The following is a 7,684-nucleotide window of genomic DNA, read 5'->3' as shown; positions in this document are numbered from 1 at the left end:
TCGTGTTCCTGGGTGACAGGGCAACACCCAGCTTTCAAACAATAACTCGCTGCTTATATTATCAGCAGCACGACAAAACACCCATAAATAGGACAGCCACGCACAGAGAAGCACAGCCAAAGGGTGATTTGTAATAGTGCCAGATGCCTGCAGTGCCTACACCTTGACATGAGATTAACAAACTGTCACGGGTTGTGTGTTATTTACGTAACACTGCCTCGGTTTAATCAGGGTCAGCAGGAAGAGCTTGTTCTGCCTCATGAGTGGCAGATTTGAATATTTACATTTCATTCACTTAAATGTGTAGATTAAATAAAACGCTGGTGCGCTGATGAGATTTTCCCATCATTCCCATCAGGTGTACTTTGAGTGTAGTGCTTATTACAAATATTAGCATGCTAAACTAAGATGGTAGCACTGCTGCACAGCCTCCCTCTTAGTCCGGTTGTTTTGTGAATTGATGGATAATTTTACCTCTTCAGGCTTCAGAAATATATTCAAATGAAACAGGGAAAATATCTGCTCTTCGGGCGAACAGGTTTGGCAGACAAATGCAATCAGTGATAAAGAGTTGCAAGAAGACACAAAATGGTTGGGAATCCTTGTTATAGATTGGCCTTATCTTGTGGGGTTTGTTAAATCTTTTCCTTGAATTGATGAATCTCTTCCCAAAGATTGGTATCTGAGATACCCTAACTGTTTCCATCAATCTGTACCAATGCCATTATTTAGGTTTTAGCCAGTGAAGATTAGATTTGGGTGGGGATAAGGTGAAGGAGGTGAGATAAAACTCTGCCTGGGTGGTTACATTTTGGGCAAAACATCCCCAAAGCTCATTTGGTTCAAGTCTCTTGAATTCACTCTCACATATTAATTGTCATTATACCTATATACATATATTTCATTGCATATAATGAAACATAGTCTTGACAAAATACTGCATTAAAAAAATAAGTAGCTATAAAAAACAAAAACAGTAACAGAGTTCATTTAAATGGACACTTGTACAAACATTCTTTATACTTTACAATCAACAGTAACATTGCTTATAAAAGGCAAAATCATTATCATATAAGTACTGGACACTATAACTTTAATGATTATAATCATTATTAAGCTTATAGCTGTCTCTTATCGGTTCGAGTTGCACAGTTTTATTGTTGCTCAGACACACTGAATGTGATTCAACTGCCTGTGCTCTTTGTGAATCTCAGAAATATCCTGTCAGGTAACTTAATCGGGGATTAAAACATCTGTTCTATTCCTGGACTAGATTTACATCTCAGAGAAAAATCACTTCACATCTTTTCTTTTTTTCTTCCTTGTGAATCCAAGCTGTAGATTTTTGATAAATATCATCCCAGGGGAGACAGATGAAAGGGCCCTCAGTGACAGATGAGGATAAAAAATAGATTTTAGCTTCTAGACATTAATCATATATCAAGGTAACCTTCAGCGAGACAGAGTAGAAAGTGTTGGGAGGTGTAGGAATTATATCTGTGTGGCTGATAGTTCCCACTCCTCTTGTTCTTCCTTTTGTTGGCTCTATTATCGCTGCTCTTCTTTGTTTTGTTTATTAGTTGTTCTCAATTCTCATTTGCACGTCAGCAGCGGCGCTTTCGTGTTTGTCCGAGAGAGTTTGATAAACAACAGGAATGAAAAGACACACCTATAAGAGTGTGTGTGTCCTGATTTAATAACAGTCACAGCAAATGTCATAAGGGTCAGGAGGCAAAGACAGTGTTGCTCATTAAAACTGAGGAACAGGCAAACAGCTTCCTCATGATTATCTGCCCATTATTGAGCAAAACTGCTGAATGCTCTCACTGTTTCATGTGTAATGTTTCATGTCTAAAGGTTAATTTCCAACCCCCCCAACCACCACCACCACCACCACCACCATTTACCCATCAAGCCTCCACCCGACTCTCCATGTGATGCCTGAATCTTTGCTGCCCATGTGATGTTGGAAATATCACACAGACAGAGATGTGGTATTAGGGTTTTGACAGTCTGGACAAATTAAGAGGATCTGGAGCCTTGGTGAAGTACGGTACCGCTAAAGCTGCTGGGACAAGCGCGACACAGTGTCGTCTTTAAGTCCTTCACTGTTGTCTCACGTCCAAAAAATGGATAAACAAAACCAAAAGTTTGTATTCATTCAGTGTGTAGATTGAATGAAAACACTGATGGTGTTCAGAGTACACTGTCATGTCTATGTGCAGAGCTTGTTGGCTTGTGGATGTCACCACTATGGAAAGCCTGTCTGTTAAACTGACAAAGCAAAATGTGTCACACTGCACTTTTCTTTCCCCAAAACAAACAGACACTGTTGCTGGTTCAGGCAAACAACCAGCATTTTGCCTCCTCCCGGACCGGTTTGACACCAGAAAAAGCCACGCGCTTCTGCTGTCACACACACCACACTTCCATATCAATCAACCCTTTATCTGCTTGCTCCATACCTCCTGACCAGCTTACTGTCTGTCTGTATGTCACTGTTTCCTCAGACAAGACACATGCCTGTCAAAGTCAGACAGGCTGCAGATAAACCAGATAAACCAGCGGAGAATTATAAGCTTTGTTCTGGGAACCCCCCCCGAAATACTGGGTTAATTATAGGAGATTAAAATTACTACTGAATTGGCCATCTGGCTTTTAAAGCTCATTGTTTAAATTGTAACGTAAGCAACAGGACAAACCTTTTGGCGTTTTCTTTTCCAGTTAAACAGCAGCAAATTTTGTCAGATTTTTCCTGACAGCGGCCGACACAATCAATACAAAGGCAGCTTTTTCAAAACAAGAACATTCAAAGATGCCCTGTGGCATTCTGTTTACGCAAGAGGAAGTAATAGGAGAAGGAAATCAGAGCTGTAGCCACCAGGGAGGGTGCAGACACACCCAGGTAGTTGTATCCTTCTGACACGTCACCTGGACAATCAGCTTGACAACAACATTCTCAGTCACACACGCATACACACACGCTTACTCACAACAACTGAGTGTCACAAGTGTTTCGGAGATTACACTTTCACTCCAGATAGATGTTTTGATAGCCGCTCACTGCAGTTTCACTTGAAACTTTGTGAGTAATAACACTGAAACTTGCTCTTTCATGTGATGTTGCTCCTCTCCTTCTCATTTTATATCAATTAAAGTGATTTAGACAAACACAGACTACTGCACAGCTGTTGTGTACCTGCAGTATGTAGATGCATAGAGGATTCACACAGACCAGCGGCCGTTGAGACAAATATCCTGCTGTGGCGGGGACAAAGTGTCTGATCTTTGACTTTTGGACTTTTGAAATATTGATAGTGTGTAAACATCCTCCAGCCTGGTGCACATATCTTGTTTGCCTTTGATGTTTAAAACTAGACAAACAGAAGAGAGCACTCATTTTAAACCGGGCCCCAGGGAGCTGTGCTGCATGCTGTGGTTGTATGTTCATCATGTGAGACTCAGTAATTAGTGTGTTCCTCTGTGTGTGTGTGGGTTTAAGTATGTGTTTATTTTCCAGGGCTTTGAACTGCTTTACCCTTTGGACAATAAATCTCACACCCTAACATTTCATTCTCGCACCAGTGCCGCCACCTAGTGGTTCTCTATTTGCAGTTATGTCAAATGTACTTCTGCTGTTTACCACTGGAGGTCATAGCCAGTCTGTTTATGGAAAATCCTCATATCACTATATATTCCATTCTCCCAGTATGACCTATGAAATCACAACAAGTCACAAGTAAACATATAAGATAAAAGTTTCTTTTGAATTCAGCTCGTTTTTTCACCTCTATGTACACGTTTCATCATATTTTCCATGTTGTCAGTAAACACACGTCTGAAGTCTGAACTCAAACATCTGTGGAGATAATCTGAAGGAGACAAAGCAGTCTGAGATGTATGTGATCTAATTGTGTGTCATATATGTGTATTAGTGTTAACTGTGATTTTTTTCCAGTCGTGTAAAGCTTTCGCTGCCTGCTGGATGACATCTGGGCTGCAGGAGCAGGATTACCTCTCTCTATATGTTTGATGCAGGGTTGGATTGTGGCGCAGACGTGGATCAAACGGCCTCAGTAAGTGATGAAAGTCTTTGTTTTAACCTGAATGGGACAGCTAAAGGTTTGTTTTTTTCTACATGAGATTCATTGAGATTATGGCAGATAAGCCTCAAATGATTTCCTTGGATTGTCTGACTCTCTCATTGTACCGTCCTATAAGGCAAACACAACCCCATCTGGCAAAATAAAACGAGGCTGCAGGTTGGCAGTGGTGAGTGGGAGACTGACCTTGACCCAGAAAACCTGGCATCCATCCTCCATGTCAGCAAGTGTCCACCCTGATGAATGTGTCACTGAACAACAGTGATGCTGAGCTCCTGCCAGCTCCAGAGGCGCTGTTCCATAGCAGATCCATGACCTCTGACCTTCCTGTGCAAATAGAAAATACCCCTTAGGAAATACAAAAATTAAACATTACATCAACTTAAAACATTCCATTGTTACTGCAAGGGAAATTTGTATCTCTGACTCTCTGAGTTTTGTATTTGGGATTTGAAAAGATTTCACGCACAATTGGAACTCACAGAATTTAAGATTTAAATAAGGAAACCCCCCCCCCCCAAAAAAAAAATTACACGTGTTGTTTCTCTGAACAGCTGCCACAAGAGACAATTACAGGATAATCATGAACAATGTGAATCAATGATACCAGTGGTGGAAGAATGAATCTTTTTTTTTTTTACTTAGGCCTAAGTAAAGAGAGAAATACCACAATGTAAAAACAATCTGTAAATGTAAAAGTTCACTGTTCAGGAATGTACTGAAATAAAAGCACACTGACACACGAGTGTTATCAGCAAAAATATGCTTCAAGTATCAAATTTGTATGAGTAAATGCTCTTATTACTCTCCACCAGTGAGAAGCACACATGGAGAAGAATCAGTGAAAAGACTCGGCAACATCTGTTACAATGATATTTATAAAAGCATCGGATTACATTGGCGAAGCCCCTGAGCATTTTTGAACAGAGCAACTGTTTGTTTTATTGCTTATAAATTCAACTTTTAATTTGTGAGAGGAAAAACCGTGTTATTTGTTCTTTTTAAAGTGACATAGTCTTTCTTCAAGTGTGTGGTGGCTGTGAAGGCCCAGTAGTACTCACAGCCAGAGAACAATAAAGGTAAAACTCCTTTTTAATGAGAGAGGAAGTGACTGTTAGTAAGGACACAGTGTTGCAGACAAATTAATTTGCCATGATGTTTAACCCTATTTGCAGTATTGCACAGCCTCGGGACTCGGTGCAGTCCCACCTTGCTAACTGGAGAAGTTAGGCGGGTGGCTGGTTAACTGACTGGAAAGCTCTCATGTTGAATGGTGCGTATATATCCTCCATACATAAATTCAATCTTGCAAGCAGAATATCAAATTCTTTCAAACTGGTGTGAGCGTTACACAAATGAGTAAGACTAGATACACATACAAACACACACACACACACACACACACACACACACACACACACACACATTGAATCTGTCATGGGGTCCCAGCACTTGTTTCACTGAGTGTGAAACACAATCAACAGCAGGAAGGAAAGGCAATTTCAGGCTTCAGCGGCGAGAACACTTGTCTGTGTTTCGGTGTCACTCTTGTTTAGGGTGAATGGAGGAGTCAGACATAATGTGTGTGTGTGTGTATGTGTGTGTGCTCATGCATGTGTGGGCGCACGCATGTTTGTCTCTTTTCTGCTGACTGACACCATTTCCTACCTCTCTCCATGATTTTGTCCCGCCATTCATTGTAAGCACATGTTCCCAGTGTCAATAGGCTGTCAAATTATTTCTCTGGAATAATCTTTGCTCCTGACACTTTTGAATAACACTGATGGTGAGTGGAGGATACGCTGGTCTGATAGTCATCTTCTGTCACATTCACATTAGATCACAAGTGTTTATTACTTCTCTTTGAATTTAGAACAAAAATCAATTTCCCACTGATTCTTTTGTGGTAACTTGATTAAGCACAAATCTATAAAATAGTAAAATAGTGCATTTGTAAAATGTACCATGCTATCATAATGCTACAATACATATGAAAAGTATTTTACTTAAGTGAAAGTACTAAAGTATTATCAGCAAAATGTACTTCAGTCAAAGTTCACTATTCACTTTGTTATATTATTAATAATCCATTTTATTGTTGGAAATTAATACTGAATAACATAATTTGTGAATGTGTGGCCAATTTTATGTACTTAATATAGCATTGGTTAGTTAAAAAGTAAAGCACGGAATCATATTTTACATAATAATTTATGTGTTACATATAAAGTCTTAAATGAATCCATTATTACCTCCACCAAGGAGGTTGTGTTTTCACTCGTCTGTTTGTTTGTCAGCAGGATTACACTGAAAGTACTAATGTGATTTTTGTCAAATCTGGCAGATTGATGGGGCCTGACTCAAAGGAGAAGCCATTATATTTTGGGGCAGATCTGGATCATTTACTATGAATTTTCTTTTTTCCTCTAAAGTCAGATGCATGTTGTTTGACATTGGCCTTGGCGGAGGTCTACGCTCTCTGAGTGCCCTTAAAATGAAAAACACCGGATGAGTTTTCACTCAAAAACAAAGTCACACCAACAGCCCATTTAGATTCTCCAGTTAACGTGACCTGCACATGAACACAGCGAGCCTGTGTAAACTCCACAGACCTGCCCGCTGTGTCGCAGGTGCTAACCACTTTCTCCTCGTGCCACTTGTGTATATTTAGCCCTGATGCAGAAATATCCAGCACTGTATTTATGCCACTGTTTGGTCCAGCTTCTAAATGAGGTGTTAGGGAAATATGTAATAAAATCCAAATTTTTAGAGAGTGGAATGTGTTGTTCTTCTAGCTTTTGGATCACCAAGTGAAGACATGTTTTCACCAAGACAGCATGAACATTTATTGAATAATAATAAGAAGGAGAGGATAAGAACAGTCAGTAGCCGAGACTGAGAGGCTCAACAGGAGAAAAGGTGATTTATACAGTAAATCAACAAATAATACAGTCCAGTCTGGTTGGGAAGTAGCTCAGCAAAAAGAGAGAAAACTACTGCTTGCCAAAACCATGAGCATCAGCAACCCTGCAACACCTGGTGATGATGGTGACTTTTTTATAACTTTAATGAGTTTTATGGCAGATCATGCATGTAAGCAGTTTTAAGTGTTGGATATCACTGTGGAGTGTTTTTGAAACAGCACAACTTGAAACCGACAAACATTTTAAAGAGGGGAATTCTGGCCATGTAAATTCAGAGAGTGAAACACAGTATGCTAATGAAGACCATGTAAGATAGTCAAGAGCTCCAGAACAAGTAAGTAAGAAAACCTCGAGTTGAGATGGTTTTGTTTGAAATAACTAAATAATCTCATACGTTTTGTTCCATGTACAACACTGCTGTGCTTACTTTATAACAAAGTGACATTAGCGTTGAGGACATGGAATTAGACCAAAAGACTGTAAAACACAATCTGTGACAGAGTGGTGTTACATCACACACAGGCACCAGAGTAGGACACAGATGACATGGAGATATCAGTTTTAATACCCTCACTGACTGTGTGTGTGTGTGTGTGTGTGGGTGAGTGGAAGACCAACAAACACTATGTGTGAGTGTGTGAGATGGTGCACGAATGT

Source organism: Seriola dumerili, unplaced genomic scaffold (genome assembly GCF_002260705.1).
Source record: "Seriola dumerili isolate Sdu_G_001 unplaced genomic scaffold, Sdu_1.0 BDQW01000478.1, whole genome shotgun sequence".
NCBI lineage: Eukaryota > Metazoa > Chordata > Actinopteri > Carangiformes > Carangidae > Seriola > Seriola dumerili.
This window is presented reverse-complemented; position numbering follows the sequence as displayed.